General features: G+C 35.3%; 1 long non-coding RNA gene across 10 annotated transcripts in view; it reads left to right on the top strand.

The window, feature by feature from the left end:
* Nucleotides 1-15,581, top strand: part of LOC132692159 (uncharacterized) — a 93,882-nt gene extending 78,301 nt beyond the window's left edge. For 9 of the 10 annotated variants that reach the window (XR_014137542.1, XR_014137539.1, XR_014137540.1 and 6 more), the window contains one exon: nucleotides 3,626-4,769. This is a non-coding gene — a long non-coding RNA (uncharacterized LOC132692159). Of the gene's footprint in view, nucleotides 1-3,625; nucleotides 4,770-15,378 lie in introns of those variants that run through there. The other variant, XR_013554896.2, reaches the window with a different exon arrangement.
* The last annotated feature ends 2,776 nt before the right edge of the window (nucleotides 15,582-18,357 follow it).

The raw sequence follows: 18,357 nt of genomic DNA, 5'->3' as shown, positions 1-18,357 counted from the left end.
CAGAGGATCTGAAGCAGGCTCTAAGCTGACAGCAGAGGGCCCGATGCAGGGTTTGAACTCACAAACTTTGAGATCATGACTTGAGCCAAAATCAGACTCTTAACCGACCGAGCCACCCTGGTGCCCCTGTAAGATATTTTTTGAACTTAAACTTTCAAACCAATGAAACGAGTTTCAAATCAATAAACCAAAAAGTCTTAACGAGTAACATGCTTTGCTTAAATCATTTCTTGATTCCTTTAGTTTGCTAAGGCAAACTTGGTTCCTGAGTGTGTCTTATTTTTGTGTGGTGCATTGAACCTTAAGTGCTTTATTATTTGGTTATTCGGGTATTTGTGCAACTAACTCTTCAAATAATTCTGTATCTTTAATTTTTGTGTCCTGAAATCTGACTCACCTTGACTCTCTGACTACTAGACTCCCTTATATAATATGTTATATATTATTTAAATTTACAAACTCATTTTAGCTCATATCTGGTTATTGTCATATTCTTATCATAATCCCTTAGGTGGTGAAAGGCAAAGAAATGTTGACCTTATGGGATCCAAATATAAATAAATGACCAAGATTATCTCAATGTTCCACTTAGCTTGACTGAAATTTATATAGGTTTCTTCTTAACCACAAACTCCTAATCTCCTTTTTCTTAAAGCATTTACCTTAGAAAACTTACAATTGTGAATTTTTTCTGTGCCCCATTTAAAAAGCTTCTTGCATGTTTACAACCCAGGAAAGTCTTTCTTGGAAACCTAGGGGCTATAACTTTGAAATGCAATCATCAAGGAAGATAGTACCCCTATTTCCTAGTCTGTTGGAGTGTAGGAAGCTAAATTCAATGGGCACCAATTAGCAAACAGATGGCTTAATCCCATAGAAAAAAAAAAAGGGAAATAATTCAATATGCTTGATGCATCCCATTGATGAACTTACCCCCTAACATTCTCCAGTACTTTTCCACTAGCACCCTGACTTAAAAACTCTCCTGACTTTTTTTTTTTTTTTTTTTTGGCAGGGTTGAGTTTAGTCTCTCACTCCTGTTGTAATAATCTTAAAAAAAACAACCTTTTTTTTTTAAGTTTATTTATTTTGAGAGAGAGAGAGAGAAAGAGAGAAAGAGAAGCATGAGCAGGGGTGGGGCATAGAGGGAGAGAGAGAATCCCAAGCAGGCTCCATGCTGTCAGCACAGGGCCCAATGCAGGGCTCGAACCCACCAACTGTGAGATCATGACCTGAGCTGAAACCAAGACCTGGATGTTTAGCAGCTGAGCCACCCAGGCACCTCTCTATTGGAATAGTCTTGAATAGATCCTTACTTGTTTAGCTTTGGTGCAATTTTTGCTTTGACAGAACGTAGGAAGCCTACTGCTCTGTAATTTCCATCTCAGTGTCAGAAGAGACTCAGCTCACCAATCAATCCTCTCTTGGGCTCTAGGGAGTCAAGGACACTCATTACCTTCATATGAGTATCTTCAGCATGACTATCATGCACAGTCTGCTGAATGTCAAGCTTGTGCCTAGATCTGCCAGTTTCCAATTTTTACCCTAGACGTTGATGCTTTTCTCTAGACACATGCTCAGGCCTATCTGTATGATTAGCCAAATGGCTGCCTAGTCACCCAAACCATGTAATCTTTCAATTATGAAAGTACTAAATGTTTCTAAATATTCTAAATGACACAAAAAACTATGAAATAAAAATGAGAGTTCCTACCTTATAATTCCTTTTGGTATAATCCCATTTGCTCAGGGAATTGTCATAAAAATACAAACTTTTGTATTATTTGTTTTATTTTGTGCAAGTGTAAAATCATGCTAATCATATTTTTCCATAACTTGTTGTTTTTAGCCTCTGATATATCTTAAATATATTTAATTCTTGAAGTTTTGTAAAGTTGGTACCTTCAAGATACTTGTATGCCACACTCTTACATTAAATGTTGGTCAAAATCAAATGCACTTACCAAATTGGAATATATTGTACACATAGTAATTGAATGGTCTGGCAGGAATAAAACCAAGGGTCAAAGAAAAAGTGTACTTCTCTTGGAAGATTTTATGAACATTTACTTCGAACAGAATTTTCTCTCCTAGGGGCCTTTAAATGTCTCTAGTAACACCAGAAACTACAGAACAATTTTATTAAACTACAGGTAAATTGGTTGAAAATAAACTGGCTGATTTGACAAAATGATCATAATGACAAATTGCTCAACATGACAAATTGGTCAAAAAATTAATATTTCTAGTCATTGGCTTCAAATTATTTATAATTTTGTGTGTCGTGGAGATGTTTTGGCAATTTTTACATACCTTTAAGAATTTTTTCCTTTTATCAAAAGTTGGGGAGGGGGGGAAAGTAATATATTTTGTGAACTCTCAGAGGGTTTGGAAAATTTGTACAGGTTTCTTAGCATTTTGTCTCAATTTTCTTCTCTAAACATGTCACTGAATGTGCAGTGAGGTTGCCCATACTTCCTTATACAGCTTCAATCTTGAAAGCAGAAATCATTTGAAATTGTAGCAATAAGAGCATAGCACAGTAAAAATTATGCTTAAAATGTTTCTGGAAAAACCTTGCTTTAAAGTAAAACACATATGCAAAGGGAAAAGACAAAAACATGATTAAAGTAAATGAAGTGGACAACATTGACAGAATACAAATTAATTAAAAAAATAATAACTTTAAAAAATAGAAGGTGTTATCCAAATGATGGTTAAAGTTCTGAAATTTGCTTTCAGACAAGTCACCTGCAGCTAGAAATAAAATAAAAAATTCATGAACGTAAACCCAATAAGCATTATGGTTAAAAGAGAATTTTTAAAAATAGAAAGAACAGAAATGTAAAAATACAGAAGTTGCAAACACCTCTATGTATACAAAGTTAATAATATATGAAAATAATCAATGACTAGAAATACATTTGCCATTTCAACTAATTCATTTGTGACCAGCTATTTCAAATTTATATTTTGAATCAATCACTCAGCACTTAGCAGCATGAAGCCAAATTGTCCACAAGTAACTTTAATATATTTGCTGCTTCTGTGCAATTAACAAGATTTTCTCTACCATTCATGAAAAGGGTGTGGGGCAGGTAGAAACTCAAATCTCCATAGGAGAAATTTTGCTAATATTTAATATACTATTTGAAATTAAAAAGTATATTTTATGTGTAGCTTATGAGTTGAATTTATCTTTATAGACAAACATATATCTCATAGAATGAATTAAAATTAATTTCCTTTAAAATATATTTTCAGGGGCTCCTGGGTGGCCCAGTTGGTTCAGTGTCTGACGTTGGCTCAGGTCATGATCTCACAGTTCGTGGGTTCAGGGCCCACGCTGGGCTCTGTGCTGACAGCTCAGAGCCTGGAGCCTGTTTCAGATTCTGTATCTCCCTCTCTCTCTGCCCTTCCCCTGGTCACATCCTGTCTCTGTCTCTCAAAAACGAATAGTTATTTAAATATTATTTTAAATATTCTATTTTCAGATACTAAAGTGGACAAATTTAGCCCACATTTATTTATTTATTTATTTATTTATTTATTTATTTATTTATTTAATTTTGTGAGTAATGCAGAAGCCTCCATTATCTGTCTTTGTGTTCTTGTTTCCTTCTAGCACCTGAAACTGGGAGCACATCACAGAGCAGGCATAAGACTGACAATGGAACTATTCTGGGCAACATTGTCGTTAAGGGACATGTGACAATTTCCAAAAAATCCTCCTTTTAGAAACATGAGAAAAAACCCACTTTTTTTAATCTTCAGGAAAATGAAGTGATTCCTTAAAAGTAAACACAGCATTAAGGCAAAACAGTCTTTCCTTAAAAATCAAAAATATTTAAGGGGCTCCTGAGTGGTTCAGTCAGTTAAGCGTCCGACTTCTACTCGGGTCATGATCTCATGGTTTGTGAGTTCAAGCCCCTCGTTGGGCTCTGTGCTGACAGCTCAGAGCCTGGAGTCTGCTTCGGATTTTGTCTCCTTCTCTCTCTGCCCCTCCCCGCTTGTGCTCTGTCTCTCTGTCTCTCAAAAATAAATAAATGTAAAAAAACAAAAACAAGTATAAAAGAAGATAAAAAATATTTTGAGGAATCTGTCGCTACTTAAAGGAAATTCATTTCAGTGGCCTAAGAGGTCACCAGTGAGAAATGTCTCATTTCTAAAGGAAAGCTTTACTTCAAACAAACAAGATATAACATAAAAACAAAACTTGTTCTTATCAGAATTATATACTTTTAAGTATCCAACATATTCAAACTTCTAGAAACAATGTAGGAAGACAGAGCTCTCTTGAAATGGACCTGTTGCAGTGTAATGAGATGCCAAAGAAAACATTTCATTTGATAATAAGCAAATATTAACCTAAGAGCACTTTAAGGGAAAATGGAATGCAAGAGTCACCAGTGGATCTTAGAATAGTGTCTCTATCATACTAATAAAGCATGTTTATATATTGCCCAAGAATATAACTTATTCCCATTTTCATCTTACTTTTATTATACTCAGTGCTCAAGTGCTTATAAGTCCTCCTCTATTGTAGAAATACTTAAGGAAGATAACTCATCAGTTTGACTTTCTTGAGGAATCAAATAGAATGTCTAATGCAAGATACTGTCTCTGAATAAGAAGAAAATGAATAAACTAGAAGAAAGTGAAAAATGACAATATCCCTGGGTAAATCTCAGGATTCTTTGGAATGCTACTAGTTGGAGACTTTTTGCCAGGAAATATTAGTTTGAGAAAAAATGAATTCAATTTAAAAAGGAGGAAAATCAATTAGATTCAATTTTAATAATTCTTCATTTAGAATGTGTGTGTGTGTGTGTGTGTGTGTGTGTGTGTGTGCATATAGATATAATACTCTATGTTCTAGTTCTGTAGTGATAGAAATCCCTTTCATTTATTGAAAATAACAAAACAAAAAGGGTTGGGATAATAACAGCTTTGCTTTGTTAGCAACTTCTCAGGATTCTGTAATAGATACATTAATTTGGGTTATTTTGCTGGAAAGCTGAATAAGATCAGAACTTTATTTTCTTCACAGCTTTGTTCACTACACTGAATCCATTTGAAAGTCCTCAGAAATTTCACCAGCCTGGACTAGTCGTAAACACTATCTCAACTCTGGTTTGAATAGGACTTTTCAATTCAGTCTGATAATCCTGGTGGGAAGCTGTCCATCACTCATATGAAAGAATAAATGTGCTTGTTTAAATAATCAATTTTCTAGAATTTTGGTCAAATGTTTATATACTGCCCAAAGTCCTTTTTTTTTTTTTTTAACTTATCAGATTTTGGATCATCCACAAATGCCTTAAAATATTAGGTTATATGGTCAAAATGCAGAATATTGAATTAACATTTTAAAATAAACATATGAAGGGTGCCTGTGTGGCTCATTTGGTTGAGTGTCTGACCCTTGGTTTCCATTCATGTCATGATCCCAGAGTCATGCAGGGAATAGAGCCCTGCATCGGATTCTGTTCTAAGTGTGGAGCCTACTTGGGCTTCTCTCTCTCTTCCTCTGCTTCTCTCCCTTTGCCCCTCTCCCCCACTCACACTCCCTCTCTGTCCGTAAAAAAATAAAAATAAAAATAAATAAAGTAAAATAAGTGTACCATAAGCAAGAATCTCTAACTTTATGCTTTTAAAATTCTTGAAAATATCCCTGTCTCTATTTCATAAACAGACTCAACAGCGTGGTTTGGGGGATTACTGCTCTTTATAGTGCAAACTTGCTCTTTTCAAAATTGTGATTTTAAAAGTTTTCTAAATTATGTAGTACAGTGTTGCCTTTTAGAATAGTAAATAATAAGGTCTCTCAATGGTACAACTTCTGTGTAACAAATAAATCTAGCCTCAATAGCAGTCCTTGACAAGGCCCTAGGTAACAAATTGCAGACATTTAAGGAGCAGCTTCAAACATAAATGCATTTTGTAGATCATTCAGAAAACTTTTGCTACCAGGATTTTCAGAACACAAGAAATACATATTCCTGGGCGTATGAGGATTGGAGCAGCCTCAGTCTGAGGAAGCTATCGCCAAAACTCTGTTCACAGTTGTAAGTTTAAAGATCATTGATCCTGACATATGACATGTCACATTGAGTATGAAATTTCAAATTAAAAATAATGCAGCCCAATAAATAGCACATCACATGACATGGCATCAGATGCTGGCAAAACTTTTGCTCTTTACAGTGTTGGATGAGCAGTGACAAACAGAACACCATGAGGGAAATTACCGTGTCATATTTCAATATACGAGGGAGAAGAACATGGTTTAAGATAGGCAAGTGCACATGTATATTTGCACAGTGCATAAAAGGTGCTTGAATTTCTGTGGTAGTCTGTGTTTTAAAGACAGGTTGGATGAGCACAGGGTAGGAGTGTCTGCACACATCAGAAAGGAAGGCTGGAGGCAGCAGTGGATGAACTTTTATCACAGAAATCAGCAGATCATTAGCCAAGTTTGTCTGCTGGCTACAGAGCAGATGGCTTCTGTTGCATAGGAACTGGTTTGGGAAATAAAAGATTTTCAAAGAAACCTGTTCATTGCACTTAAATGTGTGTAATTATAAAATTTTTAAATACATATTTATGCCAATTACAAACAATTGCTAATTGATGCATATTCCTGAGGATAATGAATTTAAAAAGTGTATTCTACAGTTAATATGAAGTGAATAAAGATGAGTAGCCCAACAATCTTGGGACTCTTCCCAAATATTGCTGGAATTTGAAACTAGTAAAATGCTTGTGTAGGAAGATTACATTTGGATAAAGAAGACTCTGGAAATCCAGGTAAGTTGTTTCTAAAAAGTAAACACCTCTGTCGCTCAGTTGGTTATGCACCTGACTCTTGGTTTTGGCTAGGGTCATCATCTACCAGTTTGTGAGATCAAGCCCTGCATTGTGGAGTCTGCTTGAGATTCTCCCCCCCCCCCCCGCCCCCACCCCTTACATCCTTTCTCTCAAAAATAAAAAATTAAACATTAAGAAAATACATGTATTTTCAAATTCTAACAAAATTCTGGTCAATATGGTAAACCAAGCTAATATAGAAAGACAACCCCACTCACTGAAAATACATGCACATGACACCACATACATATGTTAGGTATAATATAATACTTTCAAACTATACAGTTTTTCAAATAAGGAAAGGAGTGAACAATTTCTAGAACTAATAGGTAACTAGAACATAACTTGGTCCACATTAGCTGCAGTAGGAAACAGAAGGCTATAAGAATCAAGTAAAAGCCTTGAGGTGGTGGCTTTAATGCTCAAATAGAAATGAAGAATAGTGTCTCAAGCTTGTTCAATACAGGGACTAGGTATAATCCTGAGTAAATCAGGGATCCACTGACTAATCCCATCCAGGGATAGGATCCTGAGCGGCTGTGCCTACTGACATTGGGAAGCTGCATGTTGGTACCAATCTAAGTTGGGATATGAAAGGATAAAGACTCATTGAGGAGGTACCGGAACCTAAAGCTTGACTCATTGCTGTGGGGCCTGATACAATGCTCCCTACAAGATTCTAGAAAACTGAGCTGAGAAGTCAGCAGAAAACTGCTTCAGAACAGTTGAAACTCACAGGGTCCTGATTAAAAACAACTTAAGAGCTGGTCTGGACAAATCCGTGTTTGGGGAGTGACTATAGAAAACAATGAAAATGAGTTCCTAATCAGAATGTATGATAAAGGCTAGAAAATTTATATACTGTGAACTAGAGAGAAGAAAAAAAAATACAAAATAATGTGTTAAAAATATTTAACAAGATTTAAAATAATTCTGATGATCTGGCATACTTGATGTCTGGATAAACTATTCCTGAAGAGAACACCTAAGAATCCTGGATGATATATTTAAAATATCTTTTTAAATGCATAGTTGAACTGGTAGGAGGTAAGACAGAAACATCAGAGGTCAAGAATTATGATAAATGTGAATCTGCAAAGTTAAAAGACAAAATGTGGCATTTTCTTTAAGGCATCTGCCCGTCTGTGTGGTGACATGAGTTTTTTACTTTTTTCATAGCAAAATCACGTTATTCAAGTGTAAGAAGACTGGCTTTTTGGAGCCACAGTGCATGTTTATTACATGAAAAAAGAAAAGAAGAGCACCTTAATCATTGTTAGCCTGGTGAAATAGCAGCGGTGGAAAGGTTTTAGTGACCCTCAGTTAGATTTTAGGAGTTTGAGATTCAGCCCCGACACTTCTTAAAAATAAAAATATAATATATAAAATATCCAGAGCTTAAGTGTATGTCTGAATAATGTTTACAAATGGATAATTGGTACCTCCATTATGAAAAAGAGTATTAGGACAGACCAAGAAACCTCTCGCATATACACCCATTCAATAACCAACCAGAAAAAAAAATGTTATGACTTCTATCATCCTGTATTTGTTTTGCCTTTTATTGCACCTTGCAAAAATTAAATCTCTTGTCTGTCTTTATTCAGACAACATAATGAGTATTAGATGTTCCCATGCTGTCTTTATGTATGTCTACTCTTCAAGGATATTTGGGTTGCTTGCATTTTTTGTCTATTACAAACAATGCTACCGTAAACATTCTTGTACATGTAGTTTGGTGAATATATGTATACTCACTTCTATTGGTCATATACATCAGCATGGAATGGCCAAGTCACAGGGCATACATATATTGAGCTTTAGCAGATACTGGCAAACGGTATTCCAGAATGTTTTTTTCTCACCAGTAGTGTTTAAAGTTTCAGTTGCTGCACATTCTGGCCAAGATTGCATAATGTTAGGCTCTTTAGTTTTGCCACCGTATTAGGTACAAGGTGATATGGCATTGCTGTATTCACTTGCTTTTTCCTCATGAATGCTATGTGATAGAAGACATTTTTAAATTCTTATTGACTATTTGGATAACCTTTTTTATAAAATGCCTTTTTCAAACCTTTTTAATATTTCTTTTGAAATTTTGCTTTCTTTTGTGTTGTTGTTGTTGTTTTTTTTTATTGGTGGATGCCTGCATTTTACTTATTAATTTGCAGGAAGTCTTTACATAGTTTAGATATAAATTGCTTTTCAGTTACATGTATGAAAATATCTTCTCCTACCCATATACTGCATTTTTACTTTCTTCATAAAGTCTTTTGATAAATAGATTTTTCATGAAGTTGCAGTGATCAATATTTTCTTTATAGTTAGGGGTTTTTTTGGTCCTAATTAAGAAAAAGTTTCTGGCCTACCAAGAAGAAACTGAATAGGTTAAAAATCATAGTTTTAAGCTCATCAAAGAATTTGAGATCACCAGAAAAACCTAAATATTCTAAGGAGGAGGAAATGATCCTAAGGGAAGTGGGACCCAGCTGCTTTCATCTTTGCACACCTGGCGGGAAGAGAGTGAACCTGTCGTATAATAGCAAAGAAAAAAGCGTGGCCCATTTCAACGTATGTGGCCATTGTAATGTCTCCATATGGCCTGACATGACTAATTAGTATCCCAAGCAATATCAGTTTCTGCTCATTCTTCGATTGTTTCACACAAGGCATTGACTGAGGGCATAATAGCAGCATATTAAATGTTGTCAGAAGAACAGAACAGCAAGAAAATACTCCCTATAGACATGAGGACCTTGCTAGGCACTCAGCAGCCTGAGAGCAGGACAGGAGAACTGAAAGAATTCCTTCAGGTATTCATCACTGAGTGCAAGGAGGTGGTGAGTTGAAGACTGGACACAGGGTAAAAGGGCTGAGAAAGTCTCTCAAGATGAATAGGGCCTTGCCTGGGTTGCTGAAGGATGGGAGAGGGGGACAGGATGTGGAAGGTTTTCTGGAGGTCCACAAGGCTTTCATCAACTGCAGGCAGGTGCTCTGTACCAAGTGTAGAGTAGCAGACTTTTATTTAGCTCAAGTTAGAGCCACTGTGGCCTGGGAACAATGCAGCAAAGTGGAGCAAGATCTCTCAAAGGTGAAAAGCTAGGAAAAGAAAGAGAAGGCCCCAGTTACCTAAAAGGCTGGATACTAAACTATAAAACAGCTCTCTTACAATTCAGAAAATTAGCTAATAAATTGAAAAGCAAAGAGAGAGAGAGAGAGAGCTCTGGAGTCTTGCCAGGACTCAGATCCCAAGCCATGCAGAAGAAAATATTCTGATCTCAAAAGCAAAATATTTGAAGCCAGTGGTAAAATGAATCTAACCAAATCTGCAACAAAGCTCAGAACCAGCTGAAGTATATATTACAGTGATTCCTTCTACCACTCTTGAAACAACTTAATAGGGGAAGAAACATGTCTTTTTCTGAAGTTACATATCATTAATTTTAATCTTTATTTTTCTGACACACAATTTTCAATATATAATATAATTTAGGAAATATGAAATGAAACTAGAAATGTGAATTATAAACACTAAGAGGCAAAATAGTCAACAGAAGCTAAATTATAGATGTTCTAGATATTAGTATTAGAAAATGAGAACTTAAAAATGACTCTAGTTGATATTTTTATTATTTTATTTTATTTTTAACTAATATTTTAAATCATCTAGTAGAAAAGTATTCAAAATATATAAGTAAATGGAGCATTTCAACAGAAAAAATGTGAAGTATAAGGAAATAAAATGAAACACAACAGTAAAATATAGCATCAGAAATAGGAAATTTATTCAATGAACTTAACAATGGACACTATAGAGTTTAAGAAAGTGAAGACAAGTAAAAAAAAAAAAAATTACCTAAACCAAAGTGCAAAGAGAAAAAAGGAATGTAAAACAAAACTGAGCCGCAATTTTCAACGCCTATGACATAATATTAGATGCACACACATATTCATAATTAGTGTCTTAGAAATGAGGAAAAATAGAGGAAGAGAAATTGTTGAAGACATAGTGGCTGAGAATTTTTCAGAGTTAATGAAAGCTATCAATCAACAGATCCAAGGAGCTCAGTAAACCTCAAGCAACATTACACACACACACACACACACACACACACACACAGACCCCTAAGTTCATCGTAATCAAATACCGGAAAATAAACATTAAAAAAAAAATTCTTAAAAGTGGCCAGAAAGAAAAAATATATGTTACATTCAGGGGAATAGCAACAAAAGATGGCTGATTGTGAAGGCTGGAAGAAAAAGAGGTAACATCTTTAAGATGCAGAAAGAAAAAAAAAAATGACCCAGAAGTCCATACTGAATAAAATATTTTATAAAAATGAAGATGAAATAAAGATATTTCCAAAATCAAAAGCTGAAAATTTTAGCACTAGCACAGACACTTAAATTTTAAAGGAGTTCTTCGGGCTTAATGAAAAAAAAAATTTCCTTAAAGACCATTGACTGATTAAAGCAAAAATAATGAAAATTTATTGTATATTTATAACCTGTGTAGAAGTAAGACATGTCAAGAAGAGTACCAAGGTTGGTGGTGGAGAAATGGAATTACTTCTTTGTGAAATGATATGATATTATTTAATGTTATTCTGTGATAAATTAAGGATATATATAACTACATTTGTCTTATAAAATTTCTTATAAAAATATATTTTAATTTTCAGTGTACTGGTCCTATATATCTTCCCTTGTAATTCAGTCCCAGCTATTTGTCTTAAGATTGTTTCAAAGTATTTTGAATAGTATTATTCATGTTTTACTTTTTATTTTTATTTTATATGTATTTAATATATGTGTATATTCATACACAGACCATGAAAAATTGATGTATTAATTTGTGTTCACAGACCATGAAAAACTTATGTATTAGTTTTAAGAGCATAGTTTTTCTGTTTTTTCCTTTGTGTAAAATTATGTAAAATTAGTAATTATATTATTTCCTTTTTTTTAATCCTTATATACTCAATAGATTTTGGTAACCTGAGTATGCTGTCTACAAACTCAAGTATAATAGTAAATAGAGAGGTAACAGTGATACTTTTCACTTTTTCCCCAAACTAGAGGAAAAGCTTTCAATATTTCATCATTAGGAATGATATTTGCTATAGTTTTTTCTCCTTTTTTAAATATTATAGATAGTCACTCAGTCATTACAACGTTAAGGAATGTATCTTGTGCCTTAGGTTGCTGAGAAGTTTTTGTTTTATTTTCTGTTTTTTAATTTTTTTAATGTTTTAATTTTGGGGAAATTTGCTTTTTTTTAACCTATCGAGTCATAGGAATTTTCTACCTTTTTAATGTGTTAATGATGAATTATATTAGGTTTTGAATGTGAAATCAATATTTCAATCGAGAAAATGTCACCTGGTCATGATATATTATCTTTTTTCTAGATCACTGATTTTACTTTGCAAACATTTAACTTAGGACACTTGTATCAATAGTCAGGAGAGAGATGGTTCTTGGCTACTGCATTCTAACAATAATCTTATATGCCATTTTTGTGAAGTTTATGCTTTTCATGTGAAACATTTTAAGAAGTGCTCTTTTTCTATTCTCTGGAAGAGTTTGTATAAAATTTTTCCACCATAAATAACACTTCAAAGAATGTATTGGTTAATCCATCTCTGCCAAAGGAATTTTTGTGTCAACAGATTTTAGCAACAGATTCAATTGTTAAAATAGACATCAAACCAATCTGATTTTTAAATTTCTTCTGTCAGCTCCAATAAGGTGTGCCCTTTTTTTTTCTGAGGAATTTATCCATTTTATATAAAATTTTAAATGTAATGTTTCAAATGTATTCAACATATTTTTATATTATCTTTTTAATGTTGTCAAATCTGTAGTTGATGTCCCCCTTCCTGTTGCTGATACTAAAGTTATATTTTCTCTTTTGCCTTGATCAGTCTTGCTAAGTATTTATAGATTTTAATTTTTTCAAAGAACCAATTTTATCATTTGATTTTTATTTGCATTTAAAAATTTTTATATTTCTTTGTTTCTCTTTGTTTCTGTCCTTTTCTATATTTCTTAGGTTTCATTTAATGTGCCTTTTTTTAAAAGTTTATTTATTTATTTTGAGGGAGAGGGAGAGTAGAAAAGGCACAGAGAGAGAGGGAAAGAGAAAATCCCAAGCAGGTTCCACACTGCCAGTACCAAGCCCCCACACAGGGCTTGAACTCATGAACTGTGAGATCATGACCTGAGCCGAAATTAAGAGTCAGATGGTTAACCAACTGAGTCAGCCAGGCACCCCTTATTTGCTGTGCCTCTTCAGATAGAAGCTTAAATATATAATAAAAGCTATATAACTTATCCTATCTCCCCAGTGTAAGGCTCAAGTATAGTCCTATATATTTTATGTGTTTCTGATCTGAATCATTTATTCTTTTTATATTAATGCAATTAGGATATGTGGTTATGTGATTAACTGTAACTAACTTAAAGATGGTGATAAAATTATAGAAGAATATTTTGAGCATTAATTTAGCTTTTTTTTAAAGTTTATTTTTTGAGAGAGAGAGAGAGTGCGAGAGAGAGCAGGGGAGGAGCAGAGAGAGAGGGAGAGAGAGAGAGAATCCCAAGCAGGCTTCACACTGATGTGGGGGCCTGAATCTGAACTCATGAACCGTGACATCATAATCAGAACTGAAATCAAGCGTTGTACGCTTAACCACCCACACGCCCCTAAGCATTAATTTATATTAAAACATAAATACAAATGGAATTTATTAGCTATACTGGGTTGAATAGTGTCCCTCAAAGATTCATGTATACTCATAACTTGTACACTCATAACTCATGACGTTAATTGGAAATAAGGTTTTTTGAAGATGTAATCTCATTAAGATGAGGTCATGACTGGTGCCCTTTTAGAGGAGGCAAATTCAGACACAAAAAGACAAAGAGGGGAAGGAAGAAATCATGTGAAGCTGGGGGCAGAGACTGGAGTGATGTGTCTACAAGCCAAAGAACAAGTGTTTCAGGCAACCACCAGAAGCTAACAGAGAAGTATTGAACAGATTCTCCCTAAGGGCCTCCAGAAAGGACCCTCCCGGCTGACAACTTAATTACAACCTCTGGAACAAACAAACAAACAAACAATACATTTTTGTGCTTCAAGCCACCTAGTGTATGGTATGTTGTTAAGGCAGCTGTCAGAAACTAATGTATTGGTAATCACTTAGGGGATGAAGGCTTTTTCTTTGCATTGGGTTCACAGACTAGAATTCCAAAGAGGATGTTTTCGCTTAAACTGCAGTTTCCAGTTTCAGTTTTCTAAAGTGGAATAAATACATTTGTGAAGCAATTGGAGTGTAGAATTTTTTGATATTTTTAAACTCCCTCCTTCTTCCCCCATCCTGGGCTGCAGCCTGTAACTATTTTGAAACCATTTTAAATGACTGCATTTATCTAACGTTGCTAAACAGTTCAACTTCATTTTTATAAAAACAACCAACTTTGTTTCAAATTAATAATTTTCCAGCTACATAATATTTAATTAAACAATAGGATTTGAAGCAAGTACAGTGGAGTGTTTGTAAACATTCAACCCCTGAAAGCTGAATTGTTGCAAGTTCTCTGCTGCTGTGAGCATCAGTCTGGGGGCCTTGCAGCAGAATAGAGAGTAAATGTGAAACCAGAAAGTCTGTTTATTGGAAAAGACAAATCTATTTTGGTTTTCTTGAACTTTGTTATTTTACTGTATTGTTCTTTTTTCAACATATGCTCTTTTGGTAAACTGTCTATGGAACAAGGTGGAGTATAAAGAAAGGAGGCAAGTAGGTTGAAAGTAGGAGAGACGAAGGAAAAATATGCCTGTGGATGATCTCCTATTCCAGTTATTGATGTCAAACTTTAAATTCCAGGCTACCTTTCTCAAGCCATTTGTATTCGTTCTGATCTACCTCTCTCACTTGCCAGGTGATATAAAGCAAGGAAACACAACTTTTATCAGTATAACAGAAGCAAAAATTGCTAGGAAGGTAAATCATTTTCATGATGAGACCACAAATTCTAAATATGTATCGGATAGGTTGGGATTGTAGTTTTTTCTTCCTCTAGTGTAGATTTGGTGACGTAAAAATTCCTTAAAATCAGAGAATGTGTCTTTTTTATTGAACAAATAATAGTTAAAAAATATTCAACACTTAGTATGTGACAGAAAACATTCTACTTGCTTCATTGTTCTTATTTAAATCCCAAAATAATGTTTGCTATTGATATTATTTATTTCCATTTTAAAGATAATCAAAACATAATAAATATTAGTAATTTACCCATTCTCACTCCGTTTAAGAAACTGAGGTGGGATATAAAATCAAGCACTTGGGGAGACAACTATTACTCTATATGTCCTCTGATGTAGCTTCAAACACAGTCTTGAGCACAGGGTAATGTTCATTTTATATTAATTGATATATGCAGTGGATTGAAAGACTCTCCACAGGATGTGTCTTTTTTTTTTAACGTTTATTTTTGAGACAGAGAGAGAGCATGAATGGAGGAGGGTCAGAGAGGAAGACACAGAATCTGAAGCAGGCTCCAGGCTCTGAGCTGTCAGCACAGAGCCCGATGTGGGACTCAGACTCATGGACTGTGAGATCATGACCTGAGCGGAAGTCGGACTCTTAACCAACTGAGCCACCCTGGCGCCCCTAGATGTGTCTGTGTCTTAATCTTCCAAACCTGTAAATGGTACCTCATTTATTTATTTTTTATTTTTTTTAATGTTTTAATTTATTTTTGAGAGAATGAACAAGAGAGTCTGAGAGCACAAGCATGGGAGGGGCATAGAGAAAGGGAAACAGAGGATCCAAAGAGGACTGTGTGCTGACCACAGAGAGACCAATGTGGGGCTTGTACTCACAAACCATGACGCTTAACTGCCTGAGCCACCCAGGTGTCCTGAATGGTACCTCATTTAAAAGAAAGGGTCTTCACGGTTGTAATTGATTTCAGGATCTTGCGATGAGGAGATTATGCTGGATTATTTGTGTAGGTCCAAAATCCATTGATAAGTATCCATATAAAAGACACAGAGGAGAAGATAGATAGATGTAAGGTGGACATGAAGGCAGGGATTGGGGTGATGCCACCACAAATCAAGAAAGGCCAGCAGTCATCAGAAGCTAGAAGAGGCGAGAAACTGATTCTCCCTAGGGCCTCCAGAAAGAGTGCTATATAGCTGAAACTTCGATGTGAGACTTCTGGCCTCCAGAACTGTGACAATATAAGCAGGGTTTTTTTCTTAAGTTTGTTTATTTAAAGAGAATAGAGACAGAATAAATGATGGAAGGGTAAAGAGAGAGAGATAGAGAGGGAGAGAGAGAGACAGAATCCCAAGCAGGCTCCCACTGCCAGCTGCAAAGCCCCATGTGGGGCCTGAACCCACAAATCTCAAGATCATGACCTGAGCCAAAACCAAGAGTTGGACACCTAACCGACTGAGCCACCCAGGTGCCCCCAGAACAGGGACAGAAAAAATTTCTGTTGTTTTAAGCCGTTGTGTTAATTTGTTACAGTGGCCACCGGAAACATAAAATATAAAATAAAATTAAAAAAAAAAGAAAAAAGAAAAAGCAGACTGAGAGGCAATGAGAGACACTCATATCCATTATAATTACATTTTTGCATAAAAATGTTCCAGATTTCATTTCCCTAATTAAAATATATATCTACCCACCTTTGAGATAATCTGATAGGAATTTGCAAGTTGTTTTTAAGAACTTGTCAGTTTTTGCTTTTAAAGCAATAGTTTCCTAAAAGAAACACATGCAATCTTCCACATGAAAGCAAATGTAATAATAATTAGCTGGGTGCAATCTTGTATAAGGATGCTATACTGCCTCAAGCATCTTGCATTTTAACACCAAGGTAAAAGAGTTAGGCTATCATTCTTCTCTGCTACTTTTATTGAATTTTTTCTCTACGTTTTGTAATAAAGGAGTGTTATCTAGCAGGAGAAATCAGTAAATCCTTTTCACCTGACACTCAAACCTAAAAGAAATCAAATTCTGTTTTTTGCCTTTTTGTATGTCCTTGTAATTTTTTCCTGATAGGCTGACATGATACACTAGGCAAAATTACTGCTGCAAATAGGCCTCTGGCAATGCAGTGGTGAGGTGTGGGGGAAGGGGAAGAATTCTATAGCCCTGTGATTAGGTCTTTCTTTTAGTGAGCCTGTGCTCCTGGACTGTGAGCTTCACAAGTGTTCCTCCTTTTTTTCTCTCCCCTTAGGTAGAACAGGATGGCTAGACTGGACTGGGATTGGATAGTTCCCTTCTCCCAGGTGAGGTAGGCTTTGCTAAAACCCCGGCAGGTGAGGCTCTCAACAATTAGTTTCGCCAGAGGATAGGCCTTTATAAAAACACAGTGCTCTGGCATATGTCAAAATGGTTCCTTTTCCCCTTCCCAGACAGAAGCAGGAAAGGTATTTACTGTGAGAAGCTGGTCAGGTGCTGGGGAAAAAGCTCCCCAAAGTGCGGGAGCCTCTCTTAACTGGGTCCCCTGGAGTTTTTAACACTCAGTTGTCTGCTTTGAGCCTCCCGCAATTTGTCAACCACAGTTCAGGCTTCCTACCCCGGCACTGGCTCCCACTGGGGTTTCAACTCAGGTAAGCTGTGATTCCCTGTGTCTTCAGTTTTGAGCGCAGTGAGTTTCCCTGCAGCCTCACTTCTCTTCCAGATTTAAGAAGAGTTGTTTTTCAGTTTGCTTCACTTTTTATTTGTTATTAGAACAGAAAAGTGATTTCCAGGTTCATGCAGAGCTGGAAGTCCCTCAAATTTGATTATGTGTACCCGTGTAACCAACAGCTTAGTAAAACTATGAAAGATTACTATCATTTCAGAAAATTCCTTTGTACCTCTAGTCGATTCCAATGCCCACAAGAAATTGCTCGTCCTGTTTTTATCACCACCAATAAGTAAAAAGTTAATTTTACTTATTCTCGATGTTAATGTAATAGATCCCCACGGTAGGGTTTTGGGTTTGGCTTCATTGCTCAATAAGATGCTTTTGAGATCCACCCAATGTTGTTCCATGTGCTAGTAGTTCATTCTTTTAAAAATAGTACCTATACTGCAATGTATTTATTCCTTCTCATGTTGAGGATGATTGGCTGTTTCCACTCCTACACAGCATAGTTATTTCTAATTAATATCCAGGGTTTAGTTCATGCTGCTTTGGATAGTGTGATAGTGTCTTTTTCTGGACATGGGTCTTAATTTCTCTAAATACCTATGGAATTCCTAGGTCATAGGGTAGCTACATGTTTAACTACATGTAGAGACTACAAACTGTCTTCTTAAACGATTGGACTATCTCCTATTCCTTGCAAGATATGAAGATTCCAGTAGCTCTATACTTTAATCAATTATTGGTGTTTTTAGTCCTTTTAATTATAATCATTCCAATGTTTCTAAGCTGGTAGTTTTAGTGTGGATATCCCTGAATGCTAACTCTATC

Source organism: Panthera onca, chromosome B1, assembly GCF_046562875.1.
Source record: "Panthera onca isolate mPanOnc1 chromosome B1, mPanOnc1 haplotype 2, whole genome shotgun sequence".
In the NCBI taxonomy this organism is placed as follows: Eukaryota; Metazoa; Chordata; class Mammalia; order Carnivora; family Felidae; genus Panthera; species Panthera onca.
This window is presented reverse-complemented; position numbering and strand designations above follow the sequence as displayed.